Raw genomic sequence first — 15622 nt, forward strand, 5'->3', positions numbered from 1 at the left:
ATGCTATATTAAATTTATCAGGCTACTCTACACCGGTCTGAAGGCTAACACTACAGCTCTACCCTTTACACTGGAAAGAGGAGCTTGGCAGGGATACCCACTCTCTCCACACTGCTAAACAGCCGCTGGCATGCCCGCTCTACAAGTCTCATTCACAGTGAGGGATACAGTGCCATGACTTAACAGTTTCTTTATATGCTGACGGCATGTCAATCACCCAAGGAACAATCTGGCAAAGATCTTAGAAGATATAAATATAGATGGCAGATTATCTGGGTTAAAAATAAATTGGAGAAAATCCAAACTGCTTCCCCTCACCCCCCTAAAAGAGAATCAGTGAGGCATGGGGTTTATTTTGCAGGATTTCAAAATTAAGTACCTGGCAGTGGTGGAGTCCACTGATATGAAAGTGGTATATGAGGAGACCTACACAAACACTGGAAGAGCTGGAGTGTAAAGTACAGCGATGGACGCATTTGGCCATTCATGGATGGGACGTGTCTCTCTTATCAAGATGGTGGTCCTTTCTAAATGACTTTATATGTATCAGAACATGCCTGTCTTTCCACCAGTTGCATACTTCTGTAGGGTTAGAAGCTTGCTCCTAAAGCGAACATGGGCGCATACGATACAGAGAAGATCATACTCAACGCTAACCTACATTACGAGAAAGGTGGACTGTCAGTGCCAGATATGGAACAGTATTTTTGGGTGGAACAAGCACAATTTGCCATCTACTGGTTTGGCAACCACAAAGAAATACCACATATACACAGAAAGCATTATGCAACCTGGCACCAATTAGGCCCGATTATGGGGGATAATCAAGTCACCTAAGAACAAAATCCAACCGTGGAATGTTACTAGAAGAGCGCTCTGTGGGCGATAAGGGCGACATGTCTCAATATGCCTTACTTGCCGATGCAATCACTTTATAATACTTAAGGCTTGCCCATTACCATTGAGAAGAAGCTACAAAACACTTTAGTCTGCTGGGGGTAGCAACACTGGAAGATCTATTTCAGGGAGGGACTTTCATCACCCTCAAGCAAATGCGCGTGAAAGGTACAATTAATAGTTTGCCCATCTTCCTTTTTTACAGGTTCAAAATGGCTTTACAAGACGCTATGAAATGCTTCCTGTCTGAACCAAAAACCTCTGCGATTATTCAGTCACTAATAAATTAGATTACCTTGCACCCCTCTACAGTATATATGGTAGGATCCAGAAAACGAGACTTGCTGGCACTGACAGCCAGGGCAAGTAGGGACGTTGCTGTTGTATAAAGCTAAACCTTTGTATGCTTTGTTGTATAAAGCTAAACCTTTGTATGCTTTCTTGTTGCTATGGTTTTCAGCTGTGTTTATGCCAAGCACATCATCTGTAATTCCAGAATGGATTTATGCCTACTGTGCCATTCTGGAATGATGTGTGCTTGGAGATGTTTACTCTGGAGTGAAGTCAGTTATACCCTGGATGCTGCCTGTGTTGGGGTCTTAAGTGAGTTACTGAAGCTGTTCCAAATAAACTGGCTTTCACTTACCATGTTTGTGGCTTCTTTAAAGTTGCATTTAGACAACCCTTATCTGACACAGAATGCCAGTGGTCATGTCACCAGGCGGGAAACATCTAATTGCATCATTGACATAAAGGAATCCACTTTAATGTATCGCACCCCCCAGCCAATTCACAAGCATGCCTCAGAAACAAACTAAATGGCCCGATGCAGACGGAAACCGGCATATTTAGCTTGGGTATGTGCACATATTGGTCTTCTGGAGCGAGCTAAGGGACAAAATGTTGAGAATAATAGGGCAGGAGCTGGCACTAGATCCAGAACTATGGCTGATGGGTTTACTCAGGGAGAACCCTATTGAAGAGTTAAGCCTTCTGAACTTCACGACTGTCGTAGCTAGGGCATGTGTTGCGATTCAATGGGTGGTAAATCGGCACCAAAAGTGAATGAGAGATCAAGTATAATGCTAAGATCAGGCCTTGAAACAGTTACCAGCATCCAGTAGGCTAAAAGATATATTGAGCAACCTAAGAGTTTATCTAGCCCAAGCCACCTTTATGGGGCTGGGGACACTATACAATGGAATTCTATCATCAGATCACCCATAAATGAACACCAAAGTACAGAGTGCCCCATTGTTTGCATTTATTAGGTTTTATCCTGGTCCTGTAGGAATCATGGCAAGTAACCCAACATGCCAACTTGGGGAAATTGAATTATTCAGCATATAGCTGTTGTGTAAAATGCAAAATGTGTTAAACGAAGTGGTGTTCTCTTAGCCTTTGCTTTACGATTGCTTTATTGTTTTCTTTGTGGTGAAATTATGTTTGGAAGAGCATAAATGAAGAGTGGAAAAGAAATTCAAAAAACTTCTGCCCAGGCAAAACTTAAGCAAAATAAAGAATAATATGTCCGGAAAGTCTTGCCACTAGATTCACCAGCCTCAGGTTCTACTTTCACAGTTCACTCATGAGATTGTGGGTTCTTCCCAGCACTCTCAGTCCCTTTGATTCAGAAAAGAAGCATCATCTCAATTGTCTTCTGGTGATGTTAGGACACTGCCACTTCTGAAGCCTCCTAGAGGTGCTTTAGAGGTGTGTCTGCAGCGAGTTGTGGGAAGAACATTTCTTTCAGTTGTGGAGGGAGCAACCTGGGGAGGTTTCTGATCAAGTTCTTTCCAGGAGGAGTTTACGACAGCCTCATCACCTTCAATCAATAAGGTGCCTTCTCTCTGCTCAGATTGTTCCGACCCCTGCTCAATGTTGACCCACATACTTGATCCTCTTCCAACTGTGGATTCAATCCCTTCTGATCAACTCTGCTTGTGGATTCCTTCCAAACATCAACACCCCCCTCATTTAGGTTTGCGCTTATATATACACACCTTTGGGGTCCATCCCCTTGAGCCAGACTAACAATGGGGGTCTGCAGCTATGCAATCACGATTTTAAAAATTCTGTGTTTGAAAATAGTTGCTTGGAATTGTCCCTTACTCAGCAGCGGACTGGCAAGGGGGGCACATTGGCAATTGTCCCCCAGCTGCGGTCCCATGGGCCACAGCTCCAAAATGTAAACAAATAATTGTAAAAGAGAAAATCCTTAAAAATCTAGCCTGGGACTTCAAGATTGCCGCCGACACAAGATAGACGTGTCGACGGCGCTCCGGAGCCCGACAGTGGAGTTAACGGCCCCACCACTCCATTTAACCAGCTGCGACAGCAAGCTGCTCGCCCCGGGAGAAGGAGACAATCCGGTGTGCGTATTGGCCGGCCAGGATCAGCGAAGCACCCTCCACGGTTCAGCGGGTCGTACAGACAGAGTAAGGCAGAGGAAGGGGGCCGACTGGGCGGGATGAGCGGCAGCCGCCAACAGCGCCCTGACCGTTGGCAGATCCGGCCCAGAACACAAGCGGCCCCGCGGAGGAGGACTGCCCCCCAGCAACTGGGCAGGAAGGTGCGGCCGCCCTGAGGAGAGATCCACGGCTCTGGTGTTGGGGAGCCAGTGAGAGAACCGCAGCGATTGCTGCCATAGAAGACACTACAGTCATCTGAGGGAGGTCGGTGCTGCAGGCGACCAGAGAGGGCTACGCTCACCAAGCGGCCGCAGGAGGAAGCACTCGGAGCACCCCGGGGAAGATTGACAGAGGCACCGGGGACAAGCCGCGCTTTCAGGAAGAGCAGAGCAGGAGCTGCGTCGGAAAAGGTATGGGGACACAAGATCTAAGGGGGTGCTGGGCACGCTCCCCCTGCCCAGACTCCCACCCGGGGGACCGCGGGAGTAAGAGGAAGGGAAGCAGGGGAGCGGGTCCTTAAGAGACTGCCCCGAACCACATGGTTCGTACTACGTTGGGGTTTCTGTGAGATACTTGGAATGACTTCCCCCCTTCCGACTTATGAGTGTGATCCAGAGGGAGCAAAGAAACACGGATTTACAATAGGTGCCTCACGGTGAAGATTGCTACCATTCTACATATCAGTGGCAGTGTTGGCGAACTGTTTAAACGGTGCAAGGAGGCACTGTTTAAAGCACCTGTCCCGGAGTGGACATCTCTTTTGAACTGGATTGGGGGGAAGTGATTACGGAAAGGCCCTGAAGGGGCCGGAACAAGCCAAAAGGAGAGGAGGCAAAGAGACCTAACTTCTCCCCCACCTCACCACCCGGGGGTGGAGTGCTTGTGCAGGACTCACGTGCCGCAGGAAGGAAAGACGCTGGAAGAGTGACCACAGGCGAAGAGGAGTGACGAGGTGGAGAGCAAGGGGGCTGCAGAGAGACAGGAGCTACTGTCACTGGAGAACTTGTTCCCCCTTCACAAAGAAAGTACATTGGAGGTGAGGCGACGACCAGGTCTTCAGCGAGGCAGGGGACCGGGGAGAGGGAACTGCTGTCCAGGGCCCACCGCAGTGTCAAGGGGCTTAGTGCCTCTACAGGGTGAGGAGATCCTTAGCCCATCATCCCCAAACTGAGAATGTCCTCAAAAAACAAAGGTAGGCAGACTAAGAGTGGTCTGTCGCAATCAGAGACTCCATGAACCCTCCTGACTCTGTGGCAGCACAGGGAGGAGTGTGATGAGCAGACAACTGCCCATGAGAAAAGTCAGAGCCCGGGCCCACAAGTAGAGGACATCCTGCCGGCCCCGGTGTCGCATCAGGACCGCCATGGAGAGATGCTGACCCTACAAAACAACTTGGCCAAGACCTTCCAGGATCAAATCCAATTTCTCCGTTCGGATATTAGCCAGGCTCTGGTGGAGATGAAGCAGGAGCTGGGGCAGCTAGAAGAGAGGACAGACATTCTAGAAAAGGGCCTGCAGGAAGTGGGCAAGGAGGCCACAGAGAATAGTGAGGCGATTGAAAGACTGGATACAGCAACAAGGGATTTGCAGCGGAGGATGGAGGATTTGGAGAACAGGTCCAGGAGAGTCAACATTCGGCTGAAATGGCAACCGGAAACAATCCAGGACAAGGACCTGAAGAGTGTGTTGCAAAGCATCTTTGCAAGGCTGCTGGAGGAACCCTCCCCGGAATCTGTCGAGTTGGATAGAGTTCAAAGAGTGGGTCGTATCAACAAAGGAGCGAATGCAAGACCAAGGGATGTATTAGCGGCCTTCGCCACATATGCACAGAAGGAGGCAGCTTTGAGAGCAGCCAGGCAAAGAGAACCTCTAAGTCATGACGGCCATAGAATAGAGCTATATCAAGATTTGGCCAGCAGTACCTTGGTGAAGAGACGACAAATGAACCCCATCTCGACATTCCTCAGGGATAAGCGGATTAAGTATAAATGGACCTTCACCTTCGGCCTCCTCTTTGAATGGCAGCGAGTACAAAAGAGGATAACTTCTCTGCAAGAAGGGGCAAACCTGCTGCAATTGGACCTGGATCAGGATGAACCAAGGGGAAGGTTGGAGAGATCACTGGGAGCGGATCACGGCCCGAGACCCAGGGATTGGGAATGGTCTACAGCAGGGGAAAAAAGCAGGAACCATTCCTTGAGAGGCCCTCCTGAGAGGGCTGAGAGAGGAGAAAAGCAGACTGAAGTGGGAGTTACTGCCAACGGGTTGAATCCCTGACGACAAGGAATTGTTTTAAAGTGGTGGTGGGCTCTGAAGCAAGCTTCAGGGCAGGGAGCGACAAGGAGCAAACATCTTGGGGTTGGTAAGGGAAGAGGCTATCCTGGAAAGGATGCGGGGAGGGGGAAAACCTCAGTTGGGAGAGGCTTGTTGTGGGCAAAGGGGTGGGGGTGGGACACGGGCGATACTTTTCAGGGACCAAGAAGGGCGGCAACAGGGAACAAAAAAGGGAAAGGGCGAGAGAATTTAAGAAGGGTGTGGCGGGTAGCGGATCAAAGGAAGAAAGGCTCCCAGAGAAATAGCCCTGCGAGAGGGTGATTACATTGGGCATTGGAAAAAAATGGACAATTCAAGTGGGTAAACCATATTGTGAGGGGGCTGAATTCTCCCCTAAGTAGGAAAAAGCTGGAGCGGTTTACAAGGAAGGAGGGGCCGGATATATTGGGCTTGGAGGAAACACACTTACTACATAAGGATCAAAAGAGACTGAGGCTTAGAGGCTTTGACCAAATCTTTCAGGCCTCAGCGAGAACGAAAGCGGCAGGGGTGGCTCTGGTGTTTAAAAATTCGGTGCATTTCAGGAAAGAGTGTATAGTCCGAGACAAGGGGGGCAGATACATTATTGTGCGGGGCACGTGTTTAGATACTGTATGTAAAATCACGGTTATATATGCCCCAAATACAAGTCAGGACATTTTTCTGAGACAGTTCCTCGAAATCTTAGGCAAAACGGCCAGGGGCCCTGTGGTCTTAATGGGAGACTTTAATTTAGCCTGGGACGGGACACGGGATAGATCCGGGAAGAGCGCAACAGGTATGGAGAGAGCGGTTTTGGCGGGCTTACGGGAAAGAATGGTGGGGTTAGGCTTGAGGGACGTATGGCGGGAATTAAGGAGGGGGGCGAGGTGGGATACACGTTCCTCTCGAGTGTACATGGTACTCAATCCAGGATAGATTATAGCTGGGATGCGTTTAAAGCTACAATTAGAGGCGAGCTCATAGCCGCCAAGGCCAATGGGAGAGCTTGAGAGACAATTAGAGGGTGAAGTGTAAACCACGCAACAAAAAGCAGAAGCAAAGCCAAATAGAGTCTCTCTAAGAGAGTACAGGAGAGCCGAGGGGCAGCTCTGAATCCTCTGAAATAAAAAAGCGGAAGGAGCTTTACTGTCAATATAGCAAAAATTTGACGTAAAGGCGAACAAGACGGACGCCCCTCCTGTCTCGACTTCTGAGAGGGGAGGCAGAGAAAAATGTGATAGGGGCACTTAAGTCGGAGGCGGAAGGAAGGTTAACACGTAATGAGGAGATCCAGGACCACCTAGCAGCTTTCTATGAGAAACTCTATACATCACAGCGCCCTATGGCTCAATGCCAGGAGGAGATTCTGGGAAAAGTTAACTCATGCAGAATCGGTGAGGACTCCCAAGAAGTTTTAGGCCAAGAGATTACGGAGGTTGAGGTGAGACGAGTGATATCGAACCTCCCTTCTGAAAAGGCCCCAGGCCCAGATGGGTATACGGCGGCATTTTACAAATCATTTTCTGCTTTTCTTATACCACATCTGATCCATTTATTTAATATGTTCAAACTCACCGGACGTATAACCCCTTCTATGGAGGAGGCTAAAATGACCCTGATCCTAAAACCTAACAAGGACCCATTGGAATGGTCATCCTACAGGCCGATTGCATTGATAAACATTGATGCTAAAATCTATACAAAGATTTTGGCTAACCGATTAGAGGGACTGCTCCCAGAGTTAATCCATCGGGACCAGTCTGGGTTCATCCGGGGGAGGCAGACAGCGGATAACTTAAGACTAGTAGCGCACTTGGTGGAAAAAACGCAGAAAACAAACACTCCCACGGTCCTATCATCTTTGGATGCTGAGAAGGTTTTCGATCGCGTGTAGTGGTCGTATCTGTTTCGCACCACGGAGGGGTTGGGGTTGGGAGGTGACTTCCTAAAAATGGTGAAGGCTAATTACCAGGAACCGAAAACTCAGATTTTGGTGAATGGGTCTCTCTCACGCTCCTTTAGATTGAATAGGGGCCCAAAACAAGGCTGCCCCCTTTCCCCGTTGCTCTATGATATATACTTAGAGCCACTCCTGCAGCTGGTACGGGACGAGGATGGAGTGCAGGGTATCCCATTTGGGGGAAAGTAGCACAAGATCACGGCATTTTCCGATGACATGCTGCTCTCAGTGATTAACCCGGTAAAATCCATTGGTGCCAGCAAGAAGGTCCTTGAGGAATTTGGCGAGGCCTCGGGCCTGCGTATCAACATGAGAAAGTCAGAGCTATTGGGCCTATCCCTAGTCAGGGAGATGAGCAACAGGCTAAAAACTGAGACCCCATTTGTTTGGTCCCCGGGGGGAATCAAATATCTAGGAATTTGGATCACTCCCACGCTCAAGGAAAGGTACGCGGCGAACTATCTCCCTCTGTTGGAAAGGATCAAAAACGACTTTCGGAAATGGCGGTCTTTACCCATATCCTGGCTTGACCGTATAGCCACAATTAAAATGGTCACACTGCCACGCTTGCTTTACTTTTTCCAAGCCATCCCGCAGGCGGTCCCAGACACATTTTTCAGGGCGATCCAATCCCTGACGAAGGAGTTTATATGGGAAGGAAAATGGGTTAGACTCAGCAGACGCCTGTTAGAGGCATCCAGGAGGGAGGGGGGTTTAGCCCTTCCAAACTGTAGACAATATTATGAAGCAACACAGCTGCGGGTTATTAGTGAGTGGCTGCGGGAGGGAGAGGGGCAATTATGGGTTGGGATGGACAGGGAGGTGACTAAATACAATTTAGGGGAAGTATTATGGTTGAGGAAGGACCTTAGGCCTCAACACATGTATGAAAGCTCCATCACAAGTTTAATGGCAAACAACTGGGACAGACTGGTTAAGATGAGAGGAATTACATCCTTCCCGTCCCCCTTTACACCAATCTTTAACAACGCTGACTTTACCCCTGGAACCGAAAAAGGAGCATTCATGAAATGGGAGGAGGGGGGCTGCAGAAGATTTCGGGACATGTTCCAAAAGGGTGAGATCCTGTCATTTAGAGAATTCAAAGCCGCCTTTGTAATCGGAAAAGGGGAAAGGTTTAGGTATGCCCAGATACGCCACTGGCTGCTGCATCCGCCAAATAAACGAGCGGCTACCAGAGTGATCACCTCTTTTGAGAAATTTTTACTTGCAAATGACGAGGCCAAGGGCCTTATTGGCAACCTATATAGGATTCTAGAGGAACCTGCCACCTATAAACGCTGGCCCTTCATGGCAAGGTGGGAGCGGGTACTAGGGAGGGCTTTGGAATTGGAGGAATGGTCCAGTCTGTGGAGTTAAATCCCCAAGCTGGCTAGGGCATCACAAACACAGGAAGCCTGGTATAAAATAATATATGGGTGGCACTATACACCAGCAATTCTGCACAGGATGTACCCAGAGATATCAGGGGAGTGTTGGAGGGTGTGGGCAAGAGGGAACAGCCGAGCATATCTGGTGGAGGTGCCCGAAAATTGTTCCATTCTGGGAGGAAGTGCAGAGGGGGCAAGATCAGGCATTTGGGGAAGAAGGGAGCAGATCTCCGGAACAGGCGCTACTGGGCCTGCAGGCCGGTGGCACAGCAGGAGAACCGTGTAGAAGAGAAAGAGCAAGAGTGATATTGACACTTGCAGCTATGACACTAATTGCTCAGAGATGGAGGAGTATTAATGTCCTGACCTTTCAGACTGGCTGAGGAAGGTGTGGGACAGTTGCTCTGGAGTGGGAGACCTATGCTGGAGTTGTTGAAATTTGCTAGGGATTGGGGAGAGACGCTGGACTTCCTGAGGGACGATTATAGGATAATCTGGTGCCCCCAACGCCTTAAGATCCTAGACCTTCAGTAAGGGCAACAAACTCGCCCAAGCGAGAGTGGCCCTGGAAAGAAGGGAAGGTTAGGGGGATTTGTTGTTTTTCTCTTTTTCTATGTTCATGTTATAAACTCAATAAAGAGATGTATAAAAAAATAATCCAGCCTGCCACAAAGGAAAGCAGTGCTGCAACGCCTCCTCAGATTCTGTGTAAATGGGGCGAGGCATTCGTCTTAATTTCAGCAATGTTCTAGAGGGGTCTGGGTGGCTCCTGCACATGGGCATCCACAGTGAGGGAGAGGGGTTTAGGCTGCAGGGGCATGTTCATACCACCCAGTGGCAATGTATGCATTTAAATAACAGATTCTGTGACCCTGGATGGCAGTGTTGGCCCGATTGCTCCCCATACACCATTGGTCACGTTACAATCCACAGCAGTTTAACACAGCTCCTACTTGCCAAAGTAGTAAGGGTCCATATCTCATTAGCGATTGTCCTCGGTTAGATTCTGTATGAATTCTTCCCCTATGTTCTGGTGAATTTCTTGATCACCGCTGTGTTCCTACAAAAAGTTTTAATAGCGCCCTGAATAGCCCCCACGGATGTTACTTACGTAGTGGTTATAGAAATGGCTGTTGGACTGTTTGTGGTACTTGCGTTTGAACACAGTTGAAAAACACACGTAGAACGGTGTAATATTGAGGTATCAATTATTGGAAGACTACAAACTAAGAGGGTCATTCAGAGTTAGGCAGGTTGTTTAATGCCACTGATGAACATTACCAGCTTCGCCGGTGGCATTTCTGAAAATCTGCTCTAGCATAGATGGTATTTCTGGAAGATCTACAGTGCTAATGCAGAAATACCATCTCCAATGGCAGCAATGTAAAACTTTTTTTCTTTATAATTCTTTTCAGCATTAATCTGAAGAGAGAAAGATTATGTATATTAGGCTCATATAAATAGTGTTTATTTTTTTATGCACAAAACTCTTCCCTCATGTGATCAGCAAAAGACACACATGCCAATCAGCAGCAGATTCAGATATATAGATACAAAATCAAAAACCAAGGGGCATCTTTCCACCTATACTTTACACTGTCACAAACACACTCGAACACATTAACCAAATCACATTACTTAAACACATGCCACCTTATTTGAAAACACAAATAAATATAATAGGCAACTCTTGCTCACTCTCCATCACCAGGTCCAAGACGTATTCCCCTTGCAGTTCTCCCTGCTTCGGTGAGTTGAAATAGGCAGCTGACCTTCCTAGAACGTGTAACTTGGGAGCCACGTCCCCTAGCCAGATTTCGCTCTTCATTGTTGCAAAGCAGACACCATAGCCACAATTACCAGTAAGACCCCAACCACGACTTCTTGTGTCTGGCCGAGGCTGACTGGCAAATCAATGTGGTCTAATGTCTAACTGTAAGCCAGGGCAAAGGAAGGAGGCGAGGGCTTGGTGTGATGGGCAATGAACGGGTGTGAGTGTCAATGAATTGGTGACTGAGCAACGTGGGCAAGGAAAGGATGTGTATGCAAGATAAGGGAAGGGGGAATGAGTTAATAGTGGAAGGATGGAGCAAATGGGGAACAGAGGTCTGAAAGTTAATTTTAAGGAACAGGGTAATTGAGAAGGAGTGAGGAGGATGATGGGTATGAAAAATAAGGTAAAAGGGGGTAAGAATCTGGAACGGTAGGTCAGCATGTTTGCGTGACTGTTGCTGAGATCTTTGTCTGACCTGCATGCCACTGCACCCGATTGTGGGACTAGCTTGACCACTTTTCTTGTTTCTGACTAAGTGATGCATATTTGCCCTATGAAAATATGCTTCAATTACTACTGGTCCTATTTCTTCAAGTTGCTTTATCAATTGACTTGGTGGTTTGAAAGTACACACAATTTACAGGATACAGATGATTAACAGGCTTCCCCCTTGTAGATAAATGTGTCCTTTGAAAACCATATGTATTGAACAGTATACTATACTTTTTCTAGCACTGAAGATGGAATAGGAGAATATCAACTCCCTCCCTGCTTTATGAATTGGAAACTGTAGAACCAGGAAGACAGGGCTCAAATCCCACCTTCCACACTTCATGCAGTATCTGATCACGAGCAAACCACAGTTTATTTGCCTCAACTATCTGTGGAAAAAGCTTCACTCATATGGGTTTATACTTTATAGTGTTACTCTATAAATATTTGTAATTTTAACAATGTATGTTAAACATACTAGTGAGGAATCAGGAAGACAAGTGAGGGTCTTATGTTGTGGGGTTGGTACATAAGGTGAAGGTATGGGTTTTGTGTTGTGGGGCTGCGGTGGCAGGAAGCCAGGTATGGATTGTTTGTCATGCCAGCTCATGTTTAGCTCCGATAGCAAACCTAGACGTCCCCCCCCCACCTCCCGGTTCAGCAATGTCCCTGCTTTCTCAATTAATTCTCTGGCTTTGCCACCTCTTTACATTGTTCTAAAACAAAGGATGAGATGTAGCCTGCTGTCAAACTCCAAACTCTAACGCATTGAAAACTGGGCTCAAATCGCAGCTTTCCCATTTCACCAATTAGATTATCCTGGTGAAATTATGTTACTATGTTTGGTACGTAGGAGAATTGTCAGGGGTCCGGGTCTCTAAAAAAACGCAAGCATAACTGAAAAACATGTTGCATTAAAAGGAAATTAATGTCAATAATGTCTACACTATATATTCTTGAAATTGTGTGGGAGGGAGAGAGGTTGGTATTGAGTTTACTTTTTCTGGAAGTTGGGGCCACTGCGCTGTGGGCTTGGGCCATTGGACTGTGGGCCAATAAAGCAAACTTGCCCCTCCAGGCTAAATGTTGCCAGTCTTCCCCTGCCCCTACTGGAGGGAGGCGTTGAGCAGCTCTGTGACATCTAGCGTAAGTTCAGCTTTAATGAATGTTGCCAGGTAAATAAGGATTTTGGGTCAGAGGTAAGGTGCGTGTTTCTTAAATGGCGTAAGCCTGTAATTTTCAAGTGCCAATTCTGAATGGGCTAATTCAACAGCTCAGCGTTTCCGAGAAATACATTCAGTACCATTAAATAAGCATATATTACTACAGTGCATAGAAGCATTTGGAATCGGGCATTACGTGCCATTAACAATTCTGATTTAATTGATGCTTCCATTTTGCCTACTGTTTGAATAACTTATTGTATGTTTGAATTGTTTGTTTGTCCAAGGGGGAGGAAGGAGCAGTTTTAGAAAGAACCTTCTGGGTGTGGGGAGTGCCGTTACATTGTTAAGGGTTTGTGGACACATTTTTCAAGGATCCCAGTTGCATTATTTATACAGTAGATTTTAAAAAATGTGCATGTTTCACTTAGCCAATTTGCAGCAGTAGGCTTATTTTTTGCACTGCTCCATTAAAGACCATTGGATCGTACAGTGGGGTGCAGTCCTCCAGTGTTTTCATTCCAACTGTGTTCTTGATCAGATTGCATTTTCTTCAAAGGGTTCACAATCGCATAGCATTCAGATAATCATAATGTGAAAGTTCTCCAGTATACAATGTCTGTAGTACAGGCTTACAGTTTCTTTGGTTTCATCGAGAGATGTACAGCAGGATGGGGAAGAAATACATATAATTAAAAAAAGGGAAGGAGCAGGGTGGAGACCCTGATCAGTCCCGAGGCATTTAGTAGTGGTCATCCTCCAAAGAAGCATGGTGTGGGGCGCCCCCTTTTCTTTATCATTTACAAGGTGGGACATTCTAGATGTTAAATCTGTTTTTAGCATCCTTCTGAATTTCTGTTGGCTTTCCTCAGTTTTACTGTTTAAAGTAAGTTTGTTCCAAAGAGAGGCACCACCTAAGCCAATCGTACGCAGCCCACATTTCTTGTTCAGGGCAGATGGGGATAGCCTCGCTGTTAACCTTAGCTCAGGGGGGGGAAGTGTACTTTACTGATGAATTCTGACATGGGAGGGGGCACTGGCAGCTCTGCATTATACATATAGATTTGAAGCCAATCCATTAAATGAGGGGGTGCTAGTGCAGGGTCCACAGAGATGTCATCTCAAGGTTTCATTCTCACGATTAGTTAGGTCACCCTGTTTTGGATAACGGTAGTATGTGTATTTGATGCTTTGCGGGCCAAAGGTACAAGCGGATGCAGTAGCCCAGTCTTGCTAGAACCATTGCTCTAGATACTCGGACCCTGTTCTGCTAGTGAGGAATGGCAGGATATGTTTAAGCATGCACAAATGGAAGTGGCAGTATTTAGATCTTTCTGTAGAAGGCGATGGTGTTATTTAAGAACCTGGTTCTCTGCCTCAGTGATGGGAGTGGAGAAGGTGGGACTGTGGTAGGCCCATCGAAGGGGAGTGTCATGGGGCAGTTTGACACCACAAAAGTAACTTCTGGTTTTGATGCATTCATGCAAAAGGTTGAGATTGTCTGCAGCACACCCAGGCACAATGAAAGGTTATGAGCGGTTTCCGGCCAGGTAAGGAATTTTAAAGCAGTTGTCTGCAAGAATCTGAAATGATGTTCAGGAGGATTCTAAACACAGCGAAATTATTCATATAGCAATTAGCTACAGGGATAACTCTGAACGTTAGGGGACTCCATCTCTGAAAGATGAAAGGCAGAGATCTGACAGTAGGGATTTCTCTCAAGCAGGAAGGAGGGGATCTAAGGATGGTAAACTATAATGTCCAGCATGTGCTGAATTCTCTGCAACACAATATGGGGGATGAAGGTGTTAAATTCAAGACAGTCGGAACACAGACAATACTGCTGAAGTACTATCATGCATTGTGACTATCATGCGGGGTGGCCCGGCACAAATAACCACACTGACTCTTGATGCAAGTGCAAGGGTGTTTATTGAACTTAGTACAGCAGTTGGAATGGTTGTAGGCTCCTACAAAGGGAGCTTTAGGGTCTACCGGATTCTTAGGGTAGTTTGGCGCTACAGCCGTCTCTCTCTCAACTTACTTGGTCTTTTCCTCGCCCCTAACCCATGCGTCCCTGAGTCCCTAACTGCATGTTAGTAATTAGCGCCAGGTGACCCCCTACTGCATCTTGTTCTTTTTAACACCAAGTGTGGCTTCCTTAAGGTGTTGGCTACCTGACTCCCTAGGGTTCTTCTAACTCACCATCTCTTAGCCCTGCTTAGTTTTCTAGGGGAGTCCGGAATGGTGCCTCCTTCGCCATGGTACCACTTTCTCTGCTTCCACACACAGGCTTAACTGACTCTCTCCTGCCCTGGGTGCCAAGATGTTCTTCTGCGGCGGTACTACTGTCCCTCGGATCTCCCACCGTGCCTTCCTATCTCCACCCTTTGATCTTATTTCATTTCCTACTCCTCAGTTCCTCTACTCGCTACTGTCACTCCCACCTACCACCTTCTGATGGTACCTTCTCTCCTTCCGCCTAAACTATCTCCTTGCTTCTATTATTCCTCTTCTGGTACTATCAATTCTCTCTTCTAAACACCAATTCTTTTAGTCTACTCCAGCTACTACCATCTCTCTACTACTACTCCCACTCTACTCTTCCCACAACTACAGCTACCACTACTTCCGCTACCACTACATCTACTCCCAACTACCACTACAGTCCACTCCATCGCTAATTCACACACTCCTTACTCCTACACACAAACATTCCACAGACCCCCCTCTAACAGCCTCCACAACCCTCTCGCTCACACCTCCTCTTGTCTCCAATGTCCTCCACTGTCTCCTGTCCTCACCCAACTAACCCACAATAAACCACTCACACACACACCTATATTCACTACCTCTGTCCCAGGATTGGATACTTACCCTATTCAATAACGTACCTGTCTCCACAGCGTGTGTCTGAGAAAGGGCTTTTAAGGGCCTGCTGCATTTTTAAGATGGACCGTAATGAGGTCCAGGCCCTTTTGTCAGCTAAATCTTCCCTGAAATATGCCTGGTGGGCTAGTGGGATTTTAATGCCCCTCCGTGAGGCCTTTGTTTAATAATATAATTCCCTTGTGGGTTTGTGGGGGATTTCCTGGAGGCCTTTGAGTAATCACTGGTGGGTTTGTGGTTTTTCTCCTTTTCGCAGGCCCCAGCTGACTGTCAGCTTCAGACGTACTTTCCTCCTTCTGCAGAGACTGGTGTTGTCTCGGTCACTGCATCCCTGGCGTTGGCTCTCCGAG

The 15622-nt window shown here is 47.2% G+C and overlaps 1 protein-coding gene across 5 annotated transcripts in view; it reads right to left on the bottom strand.

Moving 5' to 3' along the window:
* NMT2 (N-myristoyltransferase 2) overlaps positions 1 to 15622 on the bottom strand; it is a 1164729-nt gene that overhangs the window by 689545 nt on the left and 459562 nt on the right. The window lies entirely within an intron of this gene.

Source organism: Ambystoma mexicanum, chromosome 2q (assembly GCF_040938575.1).
Source record: "Ambystoma mexicanum isolate Mex_15411 chromosome 2q, UKY_AmexF1_1, whole genome shotgun sequence".
Classification (NCBI taxonomy): Eukaryota; Metazoa; Chordata; class Amphibia; order Caudata; family Ambystomatidae; genus Ambystoma; species Ambystoma mexicanum.